The sequence below is a fragment of the Cupressus sempervirens genome, chromosome 11 (assembly GCF_028749045.1).
Source record: "Cupressus sempervirens isolate cs-2001-9-10 chromosome 11, ASM2874904v1, whole genome shotgun sequence".
In the NCBI taxonomy this organism is placed as follows: Eukaryota; Viridiplantae; Streptophyta; class Pinopsida; order Cupressales; family Cupressaceae; genus Cupressus; species Cupressus sempervirens.
In genome coordinates this window covers 406,118,284-406,143,762 of record NC_143128.1, presented here as the reverse complement: position 1 = coordinate 406,143,762, position 25,479 = coordinate 406,118,284, and positions in this window count along the sequence as shown.

The following is a 25,479-nucleotide window of genomic DNA, read 5'->3' as shown; positions in this document are numbered from 1 at the left end:
CATCTCCTTCAGCCTCTTCACCAAATTGTTCCTTAAGCTTTTTTACAATTTTGTTGTTCTTTGTTATCAAAAAATTTGTCTTCAAGTCCATTGAAATTTTAGACTTGGCTACATCATAGTTTCCAAATGTAGTAGCCTTTTTATCTACTTTCTTTTCCAATAAAGAAATGACTGTTGTAGATGCCTCACCCACATTAATTTCATAAGGAAATGGTTGAGCCATCTAACCCTTGGAATAGCAGCTTGAACATAATTGAAATCAACATAAACTAGAAAACAAACATTGTGGTAATGTTTCTCTACTAGAGACACTAGTATTCTCTATCTTTGTTTCATTGACTTCTTGAAGTCTTCAAAATAACTTGTCATTACAGTCTCAAAATTATCTCCAAGTTTCTTTATGTATTCTCCAATCTACATTGCAATAGACCTCTTGGTCTTCCAAGAAACTTTGCCAAATGAGGGAAAAGTGTTCTACACATAGAAAAATATACAAACAAGTATTGAACCAAATTTTCATTGTGCACTTTTTCTCTTTCTTATGGCTCCAAAGTTTTTTGATAATTGATGGAGTTGTAACTTGGAAAGGTTGTAAGAATGGTTCTTCTTTAGTATCTTATAGCCTAAATCTACAGCTATACATGGTACACTATTCAATTTTCTAGACTGAAATAACTTATGCACAATTACTCTTACTACAAATGCAATTAGGGGATCAGTGATTGTGTCTATGGTCATGCCTCTCTTGTTCCATACTACCCCTATAGTCTTCTCAATTGCCTCTTTTGTATCACTCCTCATAGTATTTGTTATGTCTAGGGTAGGATACCTTGTTACTCTTTGAATAATCCTCATTTTGATCTTGATAGTGTCATCTTCTAACCATATAGAGTTGTCATCTATTTTTCTAAGAACCATACTAATCCACTCTATCTTGAATATGTTAGGGAAATCTAGGGTAGGGGTTCACCAATTTCTCTCTACAATTTTTTTCCTCTTTCAACACTCCATTTTCATACAATTTTTCATACAAGTCTATGATTTACATTTTTGTTGTACTTCCTATCTTACAAGTGTAGCAACACCTTACATCTTGTGGTGGTAGATGCAATATCAAGAATTGCCTAAAAATGTGGTTGTTTAATCTAATTGCTTATCAATTGAACATTTTAAACTATTTTTCCTTCCTTAACCACAATAGTAGAAGAGATAGATGCCATTACAACTATTTAAGGTTTGTGTAAATTCAAACAAAATATCTCAACACACGATAAATACCGTGAAAAACTTGACATTTTGTGGCGACTAGTAGTTGAATTTATTATGTAAAAACTTGAATTGATTTCTCCAATTTTCCTTATGCTCTTTGTGCTCTCTTTAATCTCGAATGATTGCAAATGAATAAAAAAATGACCACATAGCCTTTGAAACTTCATGATAAATGCTCAGTGATTACATAGTTGTAAGCTTAGCTCCAATAGTAATTTTGACTCATTCGGCTTCCATGTAATTTCTACCACATCCAACAACCATAATGAGCTCAGCCAACACTATCACCTTTGATAGCTCGAGATCAACTAAATTTTCAATCGGTAGCTATAGTGAAACTTTTCATACTTGGTAGAAACATGAAAAATTATAGATTTCTTCTAGGTTCTAACTAATACTTTGTATCTTACTTCATACATATATGATCTTTTCAGAATTAAATCCTTGGAACTAATGTATAATTAAACTTTGAAATATCAATCCCACACATAACTCTTGATTGCCTAGTTGGGGGTAGTGTGATCACCTAATCCATTGGATGAAGTGATCCCATCTAAACTTGATGTGTTGTAATCTTCCTTTTTCTTCCATGCCTTTTTCATCTACACTTTGACTTCTTTAACATCAATCTTTCCTTTTCCTTTATTGAATTCACTGCTAGTTGCTTTTGACCTTGTTGGACAATTTTTGTTGATGTGACTAGTCTTCAAAGAGCTAAAACATGTAGTTTGACTCAACCATCTACTATAGTCACTTCTAAAATGTGTTCTAATGCAAATTTTAGCAACATGTCCATACTCTTGACAATAGTAACAACTATACCTTGTATTATAATCCCAATTGTATGATTTTTTATTATGGTTTACCTTAGCTTTCTTGTTTGATGTCTAGTTAGGCTTGGATCTACACTCATATTCTCTATGTCCATACTTCTTATAGTTGCAACAGTAATCTTCAAATCTTTGGGTGCTTATATTCTTGGTCTTGCATTCATGTGTTTGATGTCCTTGATTGTTGCACTTATGGTAGTTACTCATGAATTTCTTCTTATGGTTTTAATTTGCATTGTTTCTCCTATAAATATTTTTTGTATGACCTATCTTTCCACAATTATGACAAGTAGGTTTGTAGTTCTTACCTTTATTTCTTCTTTTTTCACCACTTTTAGATGATTCTCCTTCTTCACTACTGGTGTAACCCAATCTAGTAGTATCATTGTTAGATCTAGGAGATCTCATCAATTTCTCAAAGTACTTGATGGGTTCATTAGGTCTATTGAAACTTTTAGCAAATTATTTTCTCTTTTCATATCATTTCTCAGTTGTTCATTCTGCAACTTTAGGGTTGTGATCTTAATATCCTTTCCATTCAATTCATGATTAGTAATCATCATTTGATTCATTTTTTCTAGTTGCATGTGAGAAATCCTATTTACCTCTAATTTCTTCTCTTCTAGTCTATTGGTCAATATCCTTTTGGCATCTTCAATCATGACTTTTTCTTCCTCAGCTTTATTTTTCTACTCAGTTACCTCACATAGCAATAACGATTGGACTCCTTGTTCTATATTAAGATTTCTGACCTCTTTAGTTAGGGCACCATTCTTTTCCATCAAATCTACAACTACTGCATCAAATTCTCTTGAGTTTACATCTAGAAAGAATTCACTAGTGTCTTCCTCTTGGTAATGTGTGTTATTCTCCTTAATAGCTATCTCTTTCCATCTCTTTAATGAGTGCTTTGAATCATCTCTTGCTTCATTTAGCTAATGTAGGGCAAGTTGGATTTCAATCTTCCAATTCTCATTAGTCTTTCCCAACTTGTATACTTCCATCTTCAAGATCATTCCTTCAAAAATTTAACCATAAAATTATTCACCACACTTCCATCTCACAATTTGCATGTAAATTGAAATACCAAACTAAACATGTTCATCCATAGCATGAAATCAAATAAACATTCAACACATATATGACACAAGATATTTGGTTACCTAGAAATCCTCCAATGAGAAGGTAAAACTGAGGTGGGGATGACACCCACAAATCTTCATTACTACATTTGTAAAGTGTATCCAATGAAGGTTACAATGTTTGATCATAAACTATGATCTACCCTGTGAAAGGTCTACCTTGTTAAAGGCTTACAAGATTGTTAGATCTTACCTTATTAAAGGATTTCAACATCTTTTTAGAAGTGTGCCTGATTAAAGGACTTAAACTTACAATGAATTAGGTAACCTATTAAAGGATTTAACATAGCCTATTAGGATTACTCTATTAAGAGATTTAAGTGATTCACATGTTAGAATTGTTGGATACAATTTATTAATTATGTGTTGTCTTTGATGTTACACAAATGTCATATCATTATCAATTAGAATATGTAGAGCTCACTTGGGTACTGAAGATAATTCTTAGTGTCTACTAAGTTTTCTTGTGTTTTCCTAGTTTAGAAGGTAGTGTCTACCAAGTTCACTCAGGCATTAAAGGAAAAGTTGCAGAAAGTGAGTAATAACCGAGCTCACTTAGTTAATAAAGGAAAGATGGATGGAACTACTGCTAACCAAGCTCACTTGGTTGCCAAAGAAATTTCACAAGTTTGCAATGTTAACCAAGCTTTTTTTGGTTAACAAAGGAAATCATTTCTCAGTTAGTTTCTAGTAAGCTAGGTCAGCTAACAAAGGATTTTCTTATTTTGTTGTATTAAGCTTAATTATTTTATCTGTTGATTCTAGCTGACTAAGGTGATGAATGCTGATTATTCTAAGTTGAATTTGAGCCAACTTGAAAAAGTGGAAGATATAAGTACAAGGTCAAGTTGTGATTTCAAAATGTGGAATTCATGATGATGTGATTGAAGAGCTAGTAATGAGAAGAGGTAGCAAATGTGAAAGATAAGTAGAATATCCTTGTGGAGTAGCAAAGATATATTTGATCAGGAAGGATCAAGTACAAGCTAGAATAGAGATATGTAATTAGAAAATAAATTCCATTCAAATTAGGTCATCTCATTGTTATTCTCTAACTATTTTAGTAGTGATCTAAATCTCTTAACAGAGTTGGCTTAACAGCTATTGGCAAATCCTCTAACAAGGTGGAAATTCTATTGAATTGTCTCAAGATCTCTAACTAGGCCACTCCTAATAGAGTGACTAAATCATTTAATAGGGCCACACTTAACAATGTTTTTTGTAACCTTTAACAAGGTTGACTCTTAATAGGGCTCACTTCAGAAAAGTCAAAATCAGTAACTAGTTTCAATTGGTGGTTTTTCCCAAATTGGGTTTCTACATTAAATCTTGGTGTCATATGTATTCATGTTATTTTTTGTAATGTGCTTGCAACTTAGTTAAATTAATTTTAATCATAGACAACATATAAATGTTTATATGTTAAGCACTTAGCTAATTCAGTTATTACCGAGTTACAACATTCTATGTGTGTTTATCAAGCTTCAGCAATATTCAATTTTTAGTTTGCATTTTTGTATTGACATCTAAGGGATATGGGATTTTTTTTGTAGTAATCGATGCACCTCACCCCTCTCAGTTACTCCTCTTATATTTCCAACAGTTGGTATCATAGTGTTTGGTGCTTACAGAGAAGATTTCAAGGACCTAAGCTAAAGATCAGGATGTCTTACAAAAGAGAGATTCCCAAGTTGAACAAAGAAAATTTTGCAACATGGCAAGGACTTATGAGGTTACATCTGGCTACCATGTAATGACCCATTTCAAGCCATTCAATTTTTAACCCTAATTGTGTGTATATATATATTTTTCTTCGTATCCTTTCCAATGCTTTCTATATCCTATATATGTGTGTGTATCTCCAAGTGACATGTCCTTTCATTATTAAAATTAAATATATTAATAAGATAATTATATTATTTATTATTATATTAAATATGATTATAAATTATATAAATCATATTCCTTGTAATTAATAATACTATTAATAAGTAATTAAGATATACTTGTGAATAGTTGATTTATGTGTATGTATATTAATTATTTATATTCAATAATATAATATTTTAATATCTAATATATATAGGAGTATATATATTTATTATATACATGTATAGTTATATGATAATATTTATGATATATATATAATTTATATTTTTCAATTTATCTACATTATTAATCTTTTTTAATAATATATAATACTTATTTATTTTATATATCAAAATGGGGATATTACAGTCCTCTGCTCTTGAATTTGCTTGTCCTCAAGCAATTGATTTGATCCTCATTAATTCATAGTCTAGATTCATTCTCTTTCCTACATATGTGTTAGATACTTGCAAAGTAAGCATTACAAGAATATATGTATAAAGACACAAAGTAGACACACTAATGCGTGAAGATGCGATGCAAATATGATGTAGACACATAGTATACATGTTAAAACCTTTCTTACAAATTGAAATAAGCAAAAGTAAGAAAATGTTTTACCACCTTGATCATAATGTCATGCTCCTTTCCCCTCTTTCAAAATCAAAAGTTAGATTGGAAATGCATATTTTCTATAACTAGTACTATAATAGGGTGTATCATTCCATAGTGGATGGAAGATTTATTGGCACTCTGAGTTTGGATATGCTCAGCTTGGGGCTCCCTCAGATTGTTTATCCATATTGGGATTCTCATGCCCCAAGGTGACCAATTTACTCCTCCCCTTGTGCACACTCCCTACCCACTAGGAACATACTTAATTTTTGATGTGGATGGAAGATTTGTTGTGACTTTGAGTTTGGACACACTCAACTTGGGGCTCCCTCAGATCTTTTAATCCATCTTGGGATTTTTGTGCCCCAACACGATCAATTTACTCCTCCCCCTATGCACACTCCCTACCCACTACAAACATGTCTAATTTTGACATGGATGGAAGATTTATTGCGGCTCTGGGTTTGGACACACTCAACTTGGGGCTCCCTTAGATTTTTAATCCATATTGGGATTCTCGCACCCCAATGCGACTGATTTACTCCTCACCCTACACACACTCCCTATCCAACTCTAGGGATAACACAATAATTCTTATGTATTCAACCATGAATTACCAATAGTATTATCCACACATCTATACTCAATATAATTTAACATAAAAATTAGATCCTTCAAAAATGTATACTTTGACATATATAATAGACCTTCTATTTACATATTTCAATCTATGTCCCTAAAACATATTATTTCATTATCAAATATTTAACTTTGATAAAAGATTTCCTTTACAAATAGTAACTCATATCTAGTAATCTAACCCTTTACCAATATTTAATTTATATACAATTGATTCTAACCAATTCCCAATCTAGTAATTAAGAGATGAGTAAATACTTACCTTCACAATTCTCTTATTCCAATCCTTCAACACATCCTTCTCCTATGAAATTGAATATTCTTCATCTAAAATATTCTTCTTATTGAGATAGTCAAATGATGTTGGGATATTAATCTAGTCTATATTCATCATCTTCAATTCTTCTAAAATTCATTTATCTTAATGTTAAATTAAAATGAACTATATACCAATTTTCCTCTTGATAAATAAGCTATCATTCACCATAGAAAGGGAGAGCCATTTTTATTTTATTTTCACTAGCTTGAATAATCATACCCAATCCCTTGAAAGAAATATTTAGCCTCTCAAACTATTACTTGTAATCAAGACATCTGTACTTTATTTTTTGACTATTACTCACGTATTTATTTTCATGCCTCCGGTGTTTTATGATTTTGGATATTAGATTCACATGAACAATATCTATGATAGGTGATATTCATATTCTTCAGCAAAAATATACTATTTTCTTGAGTTTTCCTTTATTGGTTTGCTTAAGAGTTATGCAATTTTATACCTTCAATTCCAATACCATAATTCTTCCTATTTTTGATGCCTGCCTTCAAGTCAGACCCATTTCATTTACCTCTGATCATAATCTATGACTGATTGGATTGTGATTAGGGCTTATCATATTACATGTCACATGATTGGCGTTATTTCAGATTTGAGAATTCGTCTGACATTTATATGTATCTTGTAGGGTCTTTTCTTAATACTCAAGTTCAATGAATAGCAAATAACTATATCTTCTCATTCCTCAAGGCTCTTTGTTTTCTCTATTTGTGGCTGATACATTATTTGATTCTCAAATGTGAAGGATGGATTATCTTTTACCATTTGTTGTAAGATGATGCGCTAGTTTAAGCATCATAATTTGACAATACTCATAGATTTCAATTATGTTAGGAGAATCCTATAGAAAAAGAATTTTCTGCTCTATCCATTAACTTTTTGGATTATAATTCCAATAAATAGTATGCTTAATTTTTTATGATTGACATGATAGGATCATTTGAAAGTTGCAAAACTATTATATCCCTTTCATGATTTGGATGCTAAGTGATGGGATGAATAAGCAATTTATATCAAATACAATCATATGTGATACTAAATATTAGAACAAACAAAGAATTAGAATACTTTTTTAATATTATGAGGAAGATAAAAGGTACAGAAGAAGCCAATCAATATGGAGGAAATTGTGGCAAAAGTACACGTACAATAATGGTGTCTTGTAATTTGTACATGAGATTAGTGTAGAAGATTATAAGTATCAAACTTTAGAATGGGCAGATGTCACACATTGAGGATTGAAGTTAAAGGCCACCTAGAACCAAAGGCCACCTAGACTACATTTGATAAAATCAAATCCCTAAACAAATAATTTAACTTGCTATGGAAATTATCTCCTTTTTATCAAATACGAATTATTTATGTAAACGTAATGCCTAAAAGAAAACACCAAATGCTTCACCAGACTGTGTATTTCAACAACGTACAGATGCTTCACCAAACTATATTTCAACAGTGTATAGATTGTAGTCAAAGAGGAATTTCATTCTCAAAACCCTTTACAATTTTTTTAAAAACTCTCCACACAATTTCATATATTTTTTAGCTTTCTTAAAAGTGAGCTGATGGAAATCTTGTGTAATGATTTGTAATAATTGTACAATTCTATCACTGGTGGTATGGTCATCTTCAAATAATTGGTATGACAGTGGTGATTAAGCATGATGGCAGCTTGTATTTTGTTCTATATGTATCACACTGATATCGTTAAGTTATATTGTTGGGAGTATATAAATTCTTTAACTTCTTGTTTTCATATTTTCTCTATAGGATGGCAAGATCATGCTCTGATACCATTGTAATGACCCATTTTAGGCCATTCAATTTTTAACCCTAATTGTGTGTATATTTTAATTATTTTTCTTTGTATCCTTACCAGTGCCTTCTATATCCTATTTGTGTGTGTGTGTGTGTGTCTCCAAGTGAGATGTCCTTTCATTATTAAAATTAAATATATTAATAAGATAACTATATTATTTTTTATTATATTAAATATGATTATAAATTATATGAATCATATTCCTTGTAATTAAGATATACTTGTGAATAGTTGATTTATGTGTATGTATATTAATTATTTATATTAAATAATATAGTATTTTAATATCTAATATATATAGAAGTATATATATTTATTATATACACTTATAGTTATATGATAATATTTAAGATATATATATATATATAATTTATATTTTTCAATTTATCTACAGTATTAATCTTTTTTAATAATATATAATACTTATTTATTATTATATATCAAAATGGGGATGTCACATACCATTAGTGAGTTAGGCTACAAGTATCTTGATGTTGAATACAAGACTCCCATTGGAACTTTATGAGTTGAAGATATTGTTGAAAAGAAGAATCATAATATCATGATGATAGATATTGCATCTGCTCTCACTTATGCTAAAATTGATGAGGTGAAAGATTGCGAAAGTGATTATGAAATGTAAGACAAACTAAAAGATATCAATGGAGGAGATGACAATATAAGAAGAGCCAAAGAAAAAAGCCTTGGAGGACAACTTGATCAAATGAGAATGAGAGAAGATGAAAACATTGCAAAATATGTGTAAAGAGTCAAGGCCAGTGTAAGTGCAATTAAAGCATCTGGAGGAGACATTAAGGAGAAAACTATTGTAAGTGTTCAAAACTCTTCTTCTTATTTATGCAATTAGAGTGTCTTCTATTCAAGAAAAGAGATATGATCCAAATAAAAAATTAAGCTTCGATGCTCTAGTTGGAAGATTGACAACTTTTGAATTAGATAACTATAATAACTATGTTCCTGCTTCAAAGAGTATTGAATCTACATTTAAAGCTAAATTCACACTCAAAGAAAAAGGTAAAAGTCAAAATGTAGTCAATTAGGAGGTGAAGAAGATGGAACATTAGAAGAAATCTCAGATAGTAATCTTGAAGTTGTTGAAGCTCTACTTGCAAGGAAGTATTCCAAAGGAAGAGGGAAGTACAAAGGTAAAGTTCCTCTAATCTTATTTTCTTGTAAAGAAGTTGGTCACATTTCTAATAGGTGTCCAAATAAGGAAAATCAAGGATGAGTAGAAAAGTAGTAAGCATAAAGGCAAGAAGGAATCCAAGAACTACAAGAACTACAAGGAAAATGGTAAGAAATCATGCTTTATAGCTAAAGATTCTCATAACAGTAAAGATGAAATGATATATACTGTTATGAAAGATGAATCAGATGATGAAGGAGATAAGATGAAACTTAACTCTCATTTTAGTAAAAATGATTTATAGATTATTGACAGTGGCTGCTCACATCATATGACTGGTGACAAAACAAAATTTGAGCATTTGGAATATTATGATGGAGGTAGTGTAAGATTTGGAAAATATAAACCTTGTAACATAAAAAGAAAAAGGATTTATCTTGTTGACTAAAGAACTTGTATGTGACAATGCTTATTAGGTTGAAGGACTAAAACATAATCTACTAAGTGTCGCACAGTTGAACAACATTGGACTCAAGGTAGAATTCATGAATGGATAGGCCAAACTACTAGATGGAAAAGGAAATCTGGTTGGATCTAGCAAGGAAACAAAAGGTAATCTATTTTATCCTGATCTCAGTGATTGTTCATGTTATATTGCTCAAGTAGAGGAAATCTAGATATGGTAAAAAAGGCTATGTCATGTAAACTTTGATAATCTAGTTAAGATAAGAAAACATAGAAGAGTAAGAGGTATTCTTGGTTTGAAAAAGCCTGACATGGGTTTATGCAAGAATTGCCAAATTGCTAAGATGGGAAAGACTGGCTTCAAAAAAAAGACAGTCAGAAGAAGTCTTGGAAATTTTTCATAAAGACTTATGTGGACATATTGGAATAAAAAGGTATAGTGGAGAAAAGTTTTTCATTCATTTTATTGATGACTATTCTAGAATGATGATTGTAATGCATCTAAAAGAAAAATTAGAAGCCTTTCAAAAATTCAAGTGGTATTTGGCAAGAGTGAAAAGGAAACTGGAAAGAAGTTGAAATGCCTAAGATTAGACAGAGGTGGTGAATTCATCTCCCATGAATTAAATAATTTTTTCATTGAAAGAGGAATCAAAAGACAAGTATCAGCCCCTGGTACACCACAACAAAATGGTATAGCAAAAAGAAGAAACAGATCTATCATGGATTGTGCAAGAACCCTAATGATTGAAAAGAATGTTGCTCTCAAATACTGGAAGGAAGCTATTAGCACTATAGTACATACCTTAAACCGATTATATTCAAAGAAAGATTCAAACAAAACACCTTATAAGCTATGGTATGGCTACAAACCTAATGTAAGTTACTTGAAAGTATTTGGCAGCAAATGTTATATATTAAAAGAACCTAGAAAAGGAAAATTTGATGTAAAAGGTAATGAAGGCATATTTCTAGGATACTCCTACAGAAGTAAAGCATACAAATGTTTGAATTTATCTACTCACAAAATCATAGCAAGTGCACATATCAGAATTGATGAGTTTACAGAAAAGAGTGAAGAAGAAAGTAACAAGGAACCTGAAGATTAGAGGAGATTTTTTTAGTATGAACCCAATACCCTACCAAATCTATCTGAGAGAAAAAAAGCTTCATCTCTAAAGTCTTCAGAAACACCAATAGTTATCAAGTTGTAGATAGTGCTACCTGAGCTACAAGGACCCAAGTCAAAATTAGAGGCTACCGAACTAGTTCAAACTGAGCCTGATGGACCCGAGTCATAGATAGAAGGACCCAAAATTGAAACTAAAATTCAAGATAAAGATGGTGGAACTCAGTCAAAGACCAAAGAGCCTATTTGAGCAAGATATGTCAGAAGTCATCATGTACCTAATCATATCATTAGAGACAAATTAGATGGAACAATGACAAGAGGAAAATTAAAAGGTACATGTTTACTTGCTAAATTTGAACCTAGAAGTGTTAAGGATGCTCTGGAAAATGAAATTTGGATTGAAGCAATGAATGAAGAGATAGAACATATAGAAAAGAAAAAAACTTGGACTCTTGTTCCTAGACCCAAGGATAAAAAAGTAATTGGTACAAAGTGGGTATTTAGAAGTAAGTTGAATGAATATGGAAAAGTTTCAAGAAATAAAGCAAGATTAGTGTGCAAAGGTTATTCTCAAGAAGAAGGTATTGACTATGGTGAGACTTTTGATGTTGTGGCAAGACTAGAAGGTGTTAGAACCTTACTAGCATATGCAACACATAAATGATTTAAAGTGTTTCAAATGGATGTGAAATCTACATTCTTGAATGAAATTCTTGATGAAGAAGTCTACATTGAACAACTAGAAGGTTTTGAAGATCCTAGCAAAAGAGACATGGTTTGCAAATTACACAAAGCATTATCTGGTCTCAGCAAGCTCCCAGGGCTTGGTATGAAAGACTTCATAATTACCTGGTATAGATTAGCTTTCAAAGGACTAATGGTAATATTAGTCTATATATCAAGGAGGGACTAGACAAGAAGATTGTGTTGGCAGAAATATTTGTTGATGATACTCTATTCGTAGGAAATGATGACATATGCAAAGAATTTTCTTAAGAAATGAGTAAAGAATTTGAAATGTCCATGTTTTCTGAGATAAAATTCTTTGTTGGATTGTAGATACATTAGAAAAAAAATGGTATCTACATCACTCAATATTAGTATATTGAGGAAATACTGAAGAAATTTGGAATGGAAGATTCAAGACCAGTTAGAACCCCTATGTCTACTAGACATAAGCTCTCCAAAATAATGATTCCAAAGAAGTAGATATGACCACTTATAGATCAATGATTGAAAATTTTTAGTATGTAGTACAAACAAGGCCTAATATTGCTCTAGTAGTCAGAATAGTGGCAAGATTCTTAGCAAATCCCAAGGAAAATCACATGATGGCAATCAAAAGAATCATGAGATATCTAAAAAGTATTGAAGACTATGGTTAAAGGTATAAAATTGAAGGAAATCTAGACTTAAAAGTTCTTATTGATGTTGATTGGGTAGGAAGTTTTAATGATAGAAAAAGCACTAGTGGTCTAGCCTTCTTTCTTAGTAAAAGACTAGTATCTTGGACAAGAAAGAAGCAAAATTGTACATCTCAATGCATAACAAAGGTAGAATATGTAGCAGTAGTAGTCAATTGTTCTAACATTTTTTGGTTCAAAAAATTGTTGGAAGGATTGAAGATAGAGATCAAAGATCCAGTTGTCATATATTGTGATAACACTAGTGAAATCAATCTATCAAAGAATCTAGTAATGCATTCCAAAACAAAGCATATTGCTATAAGGTGTCACTTCTTAAGAGAGTTAGTACAAGATAAAGAAGTCACATTAGAATATGTGAATACAAAGGAACTAATTGTAGACATATTTACAAAGTCATTACCTAAGGATACATTTTTGTATCTAAGAGGTAAGCTAGGGATCATTCCCCTATCTAAAATTCACTAAATGAAGTTTAGTGAATGCATAAACCAAAGCCTGTTGAAGATCAATTAGTGGATGCAAAATTAGCAAGGGGATATTGTAGATGAATAAATAGTTAAGGTACATTTCTATGTAAAAAATTATTTTCTTTGGCATGTGGTGTCAAAGAGGGAGAAGTTTACTGTCATATCTTTGAGAAATTTTTGAACTAGAATAAAGTAAGGAACTAGAGAGGGAGAAGTTTTCCAAAGAAGAAGTTTGTTGAAAGAGGGAGAATGTTTTGAATGAACATGGTAGCAACTATTGCAAATAGAATCCAGTGAAACGATGAGCTCATACTGATAGAGGGAGTTCTCAAGTCTAAATCCAAAATTTCATTATGCTATGACATGTTGCATTGCCTTCAATGCCAAAGAGGGAGATTGTTGAATACAATTGATTAATTGTGTGTTGTATTTGATGTTACAAAAATGTCATATCATTATCAATTAGTATATTCCAAGATCACTTAGGTAGTGAAGAAAATTCTTAGAGTCTACCAAGTGTTCCTGTGTTTGCCTAGTTTAGAAGGTAGTGTTTACCAAGTTCACTCAAGCATCAAAAGAAAAGTTGCAGAAAGCGAGTGTTAATCGAGCTCACTCAGTTAATGAAGGAAAGTTGGATGGAACTAGTGCTAATTGAGCTCACTCAGTTTCCAAAGGATTTTCACAAGTTTGAAAAATTAACTGAGCTTCTGTTGGTTAACAAAAGAAATCATTTCTAAGTTAGTTTTTATCGAGTTGGATCAACTAACAAAGGATTTTCTTATTTTGTTGTATTAAGCTTAATTTTTTTATCCATTGATTCCAGCTGACAAAGGTGAAGAATTTTGATTATTCTAAGTTTTATTTGAGCTGACTTGACAAAGTGGAAGATATAATTATAAGGTCAAGTTGTGATTTCAAAATGTGGAATTCATGATGATGTGATTGAAGAGCTAGTGATGGGAAGATGTAGCAAATTTGAAGGATAAGTAGAATATCCTTGTGGAGCAGCAAAGATATATATGATTGGGAAGGATCAAGTACAAGCCAAAATAGAGATTTGTAATTAGAAAATCAATTGCATTCAAATTAGGTCATCTCATTTTTACTCTCTAACCATTGTAGCAGTGATCTAAATCTCTTAATTGAGTTGCCTTAATAGCTATTGGTGAATCCTCTAACAAGGTGGCAGTTCTATTGAATTGTCTCAAGACCTCTAACTTTTAACAAGGTCACATCTAATAGTGTGTTTTATAACCTTTAATAGGGTTGGCTGCTAATAGGGCTCACTTCAGAAGAGTCTGTTGGCCCTCAAAATTATAGCCTCAATTTTGAAGGCCATTTAGAAAGTTAAGCCCTATAAACACATTTTGATGCTCATGTACCCGGTTGTACTTGAGAGCCCCATGAGTTTTTTAATGTTTCTAACACCATCCATTGAGCCTATCCATGTGTTCCATGAAGTTAAATTGAGATTTCAAGTCATTTCATATAGTCTTGTTTTGAGCAATTGTCAAATCTGCATTTTTTACTCGTGTCAAATAATGACAAGAAATATCTCAAGTGAATATCTCACACCTAGAAATGTTTTGTGAATTTTTTCTTTGGGAGTGTCTAGTGTCCATACCTGAGAACCTATGTTTCAAATTTTGATTCATTTTGAGTTCGTTTGATTAGGTTTTGAATCCCTCAAAGTTGGTCAGTTACTGTTTTCATGCTTTTGCAATTAATTCTGAATTCTGGGAAGCCCTGTTTGACGTGCTATAACTTTTGACCAGTTGACTCAAATGATAAAATTCCTTTTACATTGCATTTTAGATGTTAGAGAGTTGTTATCTTTCAAGTTTTAGCATAAGAAAAATCTATTTGATTAGTTTTCGAATGTGATTCCAAATACAATTTCTATCTTTTCACTGGTGTCAACATTTGTAGATTTGTCAATACCCCTATTTGTGGCATTATAACTCCTAATACATGATTGGTGAGATCAAATGGATTGTACCACTGTTTTGTCCCCTAAAAATACTCCAAGTATGTCAATTTTTAAGTCTTGATGAATCCATCTGCACACTTTTCTAGGCCGATTCCATTTGCAAAAATCACCTTTCTGTCACTACTTCCAGTCTGCAAAATCTAAGTAGCCCACTTTGACCACTCGCCATTTGTGCGCAGTTATTCATCATGAGCCTAAATAAAAGATTTATATTTTCCTAATGATAGAGAATCAATGCCCAAGTTTTTGTCTTACCAAGTGTCAGTTTACCCAGTTTTGAAGTTGATTCCGAACCCAATTTAGTGTTTTCTGACATGTTTTCTTGCAGGCAGTTCTAAGAGGTCAACTTTGATGTTTAATATCTTTTGACTTGGAATTTTTCATAAGATGAGATCTAACAAGGTGAAATTATGTAGAACGGAGATTCAGTGTGCTAGTTTTCAAAGCTTGGTCAGAGGTTTGAGTCAATTTTTAAGGCCAATCAAAGGACCTCCTGACATGAAATTCACATTTTGTAAATAAGTGGTAAAATGAATTTTAATTGATGGTTCAATGACCGAACTTGTTTCTGATCAGTATGATGGGTTCAATGGATTATTTTGGCACTTTAGTTGTTTGGAAATGATCTTTTTTTTAAAAATCAGACCCACTTTGGGGCCCAACTGATTCCATTAGGTTGATGACAATTTGTTCAAGTCAAATATTTGAAGAGGAGATGGTAATGATTGTAATCATTACAATTCTTCACCACGTGCATTACCATCATTGGAGATAAATAAATGCAAGGGGCAACTCAAGAGCCATCCAATGCACAAGATTTTTCTGGAGTACCTAATAATGAACAAGAGATGAGAGCTACTGTTATTGATATGGATAGAGATGAGATGTTGCGCTTGAGAAAGGATAAAAAAATAGTTGAGGAAGGCTTGGTAATTGGTGCACTTGGAACATCTACCAGGACTTGTAGTGATCCTCTTTTAAAGATTTCTTAGGAGTTGCTAATGCGGTCTTTACAATAGAAAAGACCACCATGTGCTCAATCATACATTTGCAAGATACATGCATTTGCAGCATTAGGAGAACTGAAATGGGAATTTTGTGCTTTACATGAACTTGAATCTGTATATGGAAATTCTAAAAAAGATTTGGAGATATTTTCTCCATTTTCATCATTGAATCCTCTTGTTCGGGCATGTTCTAGTGGTGGGTTTGCTTCATTGGATGCAGATGATTCAGATAGGGAAAGATGTTGCACATGATGAAGAATCATATGACCTTGTTATTGAGCTACTGTTGCCAGAGTGACCAATGGATCTGGCACTAAAATACATAGATTTAACACTGAAATTTGGTTATATGCGAGACACGAAAACATTTGGTGATTTTGTTCAAGTTTTTTTTTTAAATTTAAGCAAACTGGACACTATGTTGTCCATTATAGAGAGATGTAAGGCAAAGGATCAGAAAAAAACTTTATGTCCTCCTTGGAATTTGTGTACCTACATTGCAAATGTTGCAATTCAAGAAAAAAATAGTAAATTAGCGTGTTGTGGATTGGAATTCCTTGCTTGATGGATTTCTCAAGTACAAGCATCTAGACCATTAGTTCAACTAATAGTTAAGGAGAAAGCCAAAGAAACTCAGGCACGTTGAAGGAATAGGATAAGGAGCAGGGGAAATTCATGTTCAAGAGAAATCTACACATTAAGAGGAGTCGCCCATGCATGTCTAAAGAGACCTAGCGTCAAACAAAGAACACTCACATTTCATTGCAAGAAGAGGACAGAGTGGTGGTCAAAGTCAGTGTTAAAGAACAGAGCTCCAAGCATGGAATTGAGCAACTCATGTAGTACAAGCCACAATAAAAACATTCATAGCATTAGTCAACAAGCCATTGCACATAAAAAACATTGTCCATAGCATAGCAATGATCACGAGAGCTCCTTTGGAAGATGCACACTACCTTGCTCAATGTTATGACCGAATGCAATAAGAAGCTGAGCTACAGGTGACCTGCAGTCACTCATAGAAGTAGTTAAAGGAGAGTCACCAATTTAGGAAACATAGCAAGAGATGATCATGTGTTTAGAGGTAGGTAATAGCCCATGTGAGTTGAAAAAAAGGTGCCATTCAGTTTGAAATGGAAGTCATTTGAAGGAAGCAGAACTCATGCATGCAATGAGAAGAAGGCACAGAGCATATTAAAAGACATCCACATAGTTGAAAGGGGTGTACACGCTGAAGAAGGATTCCTTCACATGATGGGTAGGGGAAGAAGCTCACACAAATAAAGAAAAGGAGGCACTAAAGAGTAGACCACCATCTCAGAAGGAAAGCGCCATGCTAAAAACATGCCAAATCAGGAGAAGCGCAAGCAATCCGTGCCATGAGCAAGGTACAGGGCAGAAATGTGTCAAAATGTTATATCCCACATTGTTTAAGTGGTGAGTTTTATAAATTTTAAATAGCATTATAATCAATAGCCTTTTTTTCTAAAAGCCACGGGCTTTTGAAGCCGCAGGGCCAAGTTGTGGGGTCCACTCATGGTCGGTGTGCGAGTTGAAATGTTTTAGTGAAAGAAATAAGTGGTTTAGAGGGAAGCCACATGGCAGTTCATGCGTATGGGCGTAAGAGCAAGCCGTGCATATGAGAATAAGGTAATTACAAAATTATTATGATTTCACGCCCAACGTAAGAGCAGAGAAAAAAATCTAAGGCTCTATGAGGTTATGCTCACGCATATGAGCAGAGGTTGATATGATGAGGCTTCTCGATGCTATGGGAAAAGCTTCCCATATAGATATAAATAAATTTTTTGAAAGCTCCAGGGTTACACTTAGGTGTGAGAATGTAAAGGGCATCGATCAGCATATGGTCATGAATGAAAATTTCAAAGAGCCTGGTCTTACGCTAAGGTCATAAAGACGTAAAAGAAGCCTCATATATGAGCGTAAGGGCTTGAAACGTAAGAACATAAAGATAAATTCAAAGGTCTTCAGTGCTACGGGGAATGAATTAAGGAAATTAATTAATATTAAAATATTAATTAATTTAAAAATATCTTAGATATTGCATAGCAAATCAGGAGTTGGCAAGTGGCGAATTGGCAAATAATATTGAGTATAAAAATGAAAGTTCAAAAAGGGTTTCAAACGCATGAAATTTCAAAATGAAAAATTTGAATGATTTTAAATTTTTATATAGTTCAAACTATATAATTTTTAAAAAATTTCATTTTTAAAAGCTCTGATATAGTCCAGACCTGAGTTTTTCAAATGGCCATAATAGGGGCATTTTTTGTCCAAAATATGCCTTATCATATACCGTTGGAACTAGGGGAAGCTAAATTTTCCAGATTTGTGATCAATTTTTGCACAACAATCCACCAGTTCAAGTTATAAGTAGTTTTGAAAATTTTGGGGCATTCTCAGTAAAAGGGGCAGAATTCATCATGAAGCATCAGAGTTTGTTATAGGGCAGTTTTGAAGGCTTGGTAAAGTTTGGATGTGAAGAAAATCAATTCTAGAGTGTTTCCTTGGCTTTTAGAAGTTATTTTTTAAATTGATTTTTATTTTTCCGTGAGTAAAAATCAAGAATCAAATCAGTTGTTGGTTCAATCATACATTTCAAATATTTGATGCTTTTGGAGCCATAACTGATTGAAGATTTGATTCAGCAGTTGAGGGAAAAGGTTAGAAAGATATTTTAACCTATTGAGAAGGTTTTCCAAGTGGACAGAAGTCATGTTCAGATCAGATCCCGGAATGAACTCTTCTCCTATATCTTTCTTTCTCTCATCTTTTGTAAGGGTTCCAATCTTTGTCACTAAGAAACTAGTAGGTTGGCAGTTTTCTCTGGGTAACACCAGTAGGGTTCTAGTTATTACTGTGAAACCATTTTCTTCAGCAAATTTTCTCTTGTATGAATAGCACTAAGAAGGATAATATAGATAATTTAGATCTGTTAGGTGTTTTTATGCTTTTATTTCATGCATATGGTTGTATTGTTTCAAGGAAATTAATACAATGAATAGCAAAATTTCATAAGTTTCATCTTGAATATTGTCTCCTTTATCAGTGAGCTTCAATGTTTTATGGTCTTTGAACAAGGAGCCTAGATTGTAGTTGCAGTCCCTTAAGGTTGTATGTTATTTCATTTTTTCTTATAACTCAAGTAGTTATGTAAATGCTCCAGGGAAATCAATAGGGTTGTAAGTTTACTGATGGGGATATCATGTAAGAATGAGGTTTAGATTGAGCATTGATGTCTATTTAAAAGTTGAATAGATAGATTGTATATCGGAATATATAAATAAGTATTAGATATCCATATGTATGCATTTGATTTATGGATTTTCCCAATGGATTAGGCATTGGCTAGTTACAGGATCATTAAAGTCTTACTACTGCATATCTGAGGGTTTGTTGAATTCAACATTATTAATCAAACATTCTTTCCCTTTTATGTTGAAGAACCTAAATGTAATGCCCTCACTCAGCTTGTGAATATCATAGGATTTGCAATTTACTACTGTAGATCTGAGTTATTACATGAGTAATTAGGAGATATAAGGGTTTTCATCTACTTAATAGATTCAGGGATATGTTTTTGCACTGGTACGATATCAATTGAATCTCAAGTCCACCCGCCTAGGTTTAGTAGAGCCTGAAGTAGAAGAAGGGTCATCCCTTATAGTTGGCCCATTGTTAGAAATGGCATGTTGAAAATGGGAGTTAGCTGCCCCTAGATATGTCAATTTCTTAGTGGGATAATTGAAAACCCTCCAGCATTTTCAAACACCAACAGAGTCAAAATTGGTAACTAGTTGCAATTGGTGGTTTTTCCCAAATTGGATTTCCATGTTAACTCCTGGTGTCATATGTGTTCATGTCATTTTCTATTATGTATTTTCAACTTAGTTAAAGTAATTTTAATCATTGAAAACATCTAAAGTTTTATATGTTAACCATTTGCTGAGCTAATTCAATTATTATAGAGTTACAACATTCTGTGTGTGTTTACTAAGCTTCAACAGTATTTAGTTTTTAGTTTGCATTTTTGTACTAACATCTAAGGGATCAAGGATTTATTTTTTTAGTAATTTATTTACCCCTCCCCTCTTAGTTACTCCTCTTATATTTCCAACAAGAATATCTCTGCAATTATCCTACGATTAGCACTCTACTGCTAGATAACAGATCACCTCTTTGCATGTATCTTTGATCATCTCTGATAATATGTGTGACTTCTATCCTCTAACTTATTTTCTCTATTCTCGTCTAACTAATTTTTTAATTCATATCTCAATTCACAACTCCTTAGCCACCATGCATGCTTTGTCTACATGTGCAAAATTCTCTCTTCACACATACAATGTTTTAGGGTTTGCCTTAAGAAGACCTAGGTGACTTAGGGTTAGGTATGAATTAGTGATTGTGATTCACCCATTTTTCCACTTAATCCACCCCTTTAATTGATTGGTTTCATGTATTACATAGGGATCCTCAATATAGACTCATTCTTATCATCTAGAATAGAAAAACAATCTTTAAGTTAGCTAAAAAATGGTTTGCATGAAAGTTTGTGTCATTACAAACAACTATGTCCAAAATTATTTTACTTGGCACTTGAAGTCTCTAATTCTTGACATCCACTACATCTTCAATGTTTTAACTTGGCCTCTGAATGACTTGACATCTATTGATCACTCGACATCAATTGTCTTCTCAACATACACTATCTGACAACTTATGGTTAGCATACATTACTTGCTTGGCATGGAGTGAGTTATATCTGGTAAATGACTTAAGTGTATTTCCACTCATATGTAAGAAACAATCTAAGATTAACACAAATAATTAACATCCACTAAGTTGTCTTGCATAAACCAAATAATAAATAAAATTATTTTGTTGTAGGTCAGTTGATACTAAAATTGAGTCACTCAATTAATACCAAGTTCCTTGGTAACTGACCTGACTCAATTAACATAGGAATCTTGCATTGACCAACCTAACTTGGTTTACACTAGATCACTAAACTTGGTTATTTATAAACTTTTTCTTGGTTGATATTAGAGTCTTATGAACTTGGTTACTACTAGTAGTGCTCTATTAGAATGTAAAATTTGTGTAACATTAATGACAATATACAATTGAATATTTTTTTTCAATAGTGAAAAGATTTATCACTATCACCCATCCTTGAGGAAACTCAAAGGGAAAATAGTCTAACAGTGAAGAAGAAGAAGAAGAATAAGATTTATCTTTGTGGAAAATAGGCATATAAAGCTATAGTGGAGATAAATATCTATATGAAATAGTTCCAAGACTTCTTCAATATTGTAATTCTTACTTTTCACTAAGAGTTTCCCCTCTTTTGAATATACAAGTTTGTTGGACCTCAATAGTAAAAGGATTTATTACTATCACCCAATCTTGAGGTAACCTAAATAGGCCCACTCCCACCATGTTGGGGAGATAGCATACGATCCCAAATAAATATCAAACCATAAAAATAATTTCTGGAAAAGGGATCTTGAGAGCTCCCCACCTCAAGGGCACCGCAACTAATGATAAAGAAAAGATTACAAATATAATCCCAATAAGTACCAATACCAACATCACATAATCAAACCATCAACCAAATTTAAACTTTCTAATCAAATATTAAAACCAAAAAAATACAACTCCCAATAAGTACCAACTACTAGATAAAAACCAATCACCAAATGAACAATGATCAACAAATAAATAACAACCACCAGATAGGCAAATGCAAAATCTATGGAGGAGACTTAGGCTACATATAGGGAGTTTCATCACATGGTCAACTACTTGAGCTATCCTAGATTGGTCTCTCTAGACTTGGATCCTTAAATGTTGAGGTACCCTAGACTAGTCACTCTAGATCCCATGTGGCTAGTCACTCTATTCCCTCAACATGACCCATGCAAAACTAGAATACCCTCTCATAAAGATGAGTAATACTAACCATCATTTCACTAGGTATCATCTCATTCTCACACAATATAAGCTCTCAAGGCATGGGAGAAACAATATCAATCATTATCTTTATTAGTGTTTGTGTAATACCCCACTTGACAACCCAAGAGAAATTAACCTAGTATGTTACAATTTTTTACTGAACATTTTTAAAAAAATTTATAGAATATAAGATAACAATATAGAAGAAATATATACATACACATCAAGTACACATAAAATATTACAAATACAATTACCATTCCTCGAGGGTTCCTTCACGTTGAGTCACATTCAAGAACATTTTATTAATTGGTTTTTAATCTTAAGTACAATGTTCATAATAATAAATGAATAACATATATATAATCTCATAAGAATATACATAAGTACAACTAATAAAATGAAGCACATTTGAATAACAATATCCATTGCATGTGTTGTAGAGAATTTAATAATAACACAACTACAAAATAATATAATAAATCATTATGCAGGATCTCAAGATACAAGATACATTAATACATGAGTGCATAGATATATCAACTACATAATAGGTATCTAGGATAAGAATACGGATACAATGGTAGAACTGCATCAATGGAATATATAACATCGGTGCCAATCTGTGGGGAACACAAATGGTAAGAAGTCACTACATCCCAACCTTGTGGTCACCTAATAAGGCTCCCACACCTACCATGTAGGAGAGATAATGTACAATTTACCTATGGATAATCAAACCACAAAATAAATAACACAAATCCTAGGCAAGGATCCTAAAAACTCTCTAGAACAAGTGGTATTACTCATATGAAAAGATGATCTTAGAGGCAACCCAAACTAATAATATAAATATAAATATAAATAGGAAACCTAAGATGCATGTAGTTAAGTTTCATCACATGAGTCAACTTTGAGGTTACCCTAGAAGTCTCTCTGGACCCTGGCCCCCTAGTAACACTATACAAAATCAGTAATCCTTTCATACAAACAAAGAAACTAAAAATACAAGATCACAATCAAGCATATTCTCCCACTCCTATCCTAGCCTATACTAGTGCTCAAGGCATGGACAAGGAGCACTTAATCATTTTAATTCATTTTAAAACTCACCATTTGGTGTGTACTATTATCACTTAATTAAGTTACTTGCAATTAATTACCTTGGAAGCCACTTAGGACCTTGACCCCCATTGTACTCCACTTCCCCTCTATACACCTAGATAATCTACCCTAATAATCCATTCAAAATAGTACAAATAGAAGGATAAAGTAATACCAAAAATATTCTCATAAACCATAATCATGAAAGTTTCCAAAGTAAAACAATGAAGCATATGGAAGAATATCACATACATACAAGGATTCACTATCCATCTCAATATCACATTTCAAAGAATCATCCATTGACCCATAATAGATATATCATCATCACAAAATAATGATAAACTAATATCAATAACATCCATCAAAATCATAGAGTACATCACAAATAAATTATAAAGTAACTAAATCCATAACACAACTATCTGGAATATAGAACAACATAGATGACAACACAAGGTGACTAGGTGAATCAAACTCAATAAAATAATGGTTGTCACCCCTTTTGGTTAAATAACATAATGATCAAAATAAGTAGGATTACTCATAGTTACACTCCCAAACATACATGGACTAATCCAAAAATAAAAAAAGGCTATATCATTTCATATAGAAAATAGAATCCCATAGCATCTAAACTGTAATTCCTAAGGGTAAATCTCAAACCCCAAATAACCATCAAAATAAAATGCAACAACACAACATAAAAAGAAGTAATAATAATAATACATGTTTTAGTTGGTAACAAAATCATAAAGTTCAGTTTGACTATATAATATTATCATTATATTAATAAACAAATAATTATAACTCATATAATACTTTTTATCTAATTACAAACACATTCATTAAAATGATTTAATTGTTATCATTGCTCTATTTTGATATGAAACATATCATTGAATTATACATCAACCATAATAAAATATTCATTAAATCGTCTACAACTTAAACTTAATGATCAATTTATAACAAATAATTATATAATAATCAAGTTTATATGTATAAATATATAGATATACATACATACATACATACATATATATACACACACACACATATACGTATCCTAAATTTAATTAAATTTATTTCATAAATTAGAAATAAACAATTTGTAAAATAAAATACATTGACAACTAAAACTTCCAAATAATTTCTCTCCTCTCACGTGATAAACTTAAAGCAAAAAAAAAAAACACTCGTTATAGTCATTCATAAATCTAGGTATGAAATCCTTTTTTTTTCTTTCAAGAATATATTCTAATATTCTCTTAACTATAACTTGGGATCTAAGAAATAAGTATACTTGGGTTGTTTTTAAAGAGGACTTATTTGTTGACATATCAGTCAAGTTTGTTATTAGTGACATACACTTATTCAGATTGTAAGTATCTATCGAGTTAATTATTTAGTTTACAATGTTAACCAAGCATTTTAGTTTTCACCGAGTTCTGCAATTGCTACTGAGTCCTTTAGACAAATTCCAGTGTATGCCAAGTAGTTACAACTATTGTGAAGATCAACAGTGTAACCTAAGAATCTCAGCGTATACCAATGTAGTGGTTACCGAGTTTGCAGTTAATGTGATGTGAGTCTAGTATTGACCAAGCTACTCAATGTTAACCAAGTGACTTAGTTTATATTGAGCTTGACATGATAGTGTTTACTGAGTCATGCAATGTTAACCAAGAAACTCAATTTATATGATGAGTTTCACAGTATTCACTAAGTCACCAATGTAGACCAAGTTCAAGACTACTTAGAAGTGATCAGAGTGGACCAAACTTCTACATCTACTAAGTGCATTATGATGGCAAGCATTGACATTGGATGCCAAGTATTAGAACCTCATCGAGTCAGTCTTCAGAACCTGACTATCTACATTTGAGCCAACTTTGTAATATTTGTGTAAACTTGTATTGTGGCTAACTTTCTAATTGTATAATTGGATTGGTATATATGTAATGTATTAAATCACATCCAAGGAATGTAAGTATCAATGTGATAATCAAAGAAGAGTAGAAAGAGTGAATTACAAAGGCTACAATAATATAAAGAGAAACAATGAATCATCTATCATAGCAAGATGATTTATACACTCAGAGGAATCTCATTCAACAAATCAAGTTGCAGATTAGAGATCAGCTACTGCTTCATCCTAACAGGTGGATCAGTCAAATCCTTTAACAAGGTAGACCTAACAATCTTATACAAATCTCTTTTTTGAGTGCATACTTCATT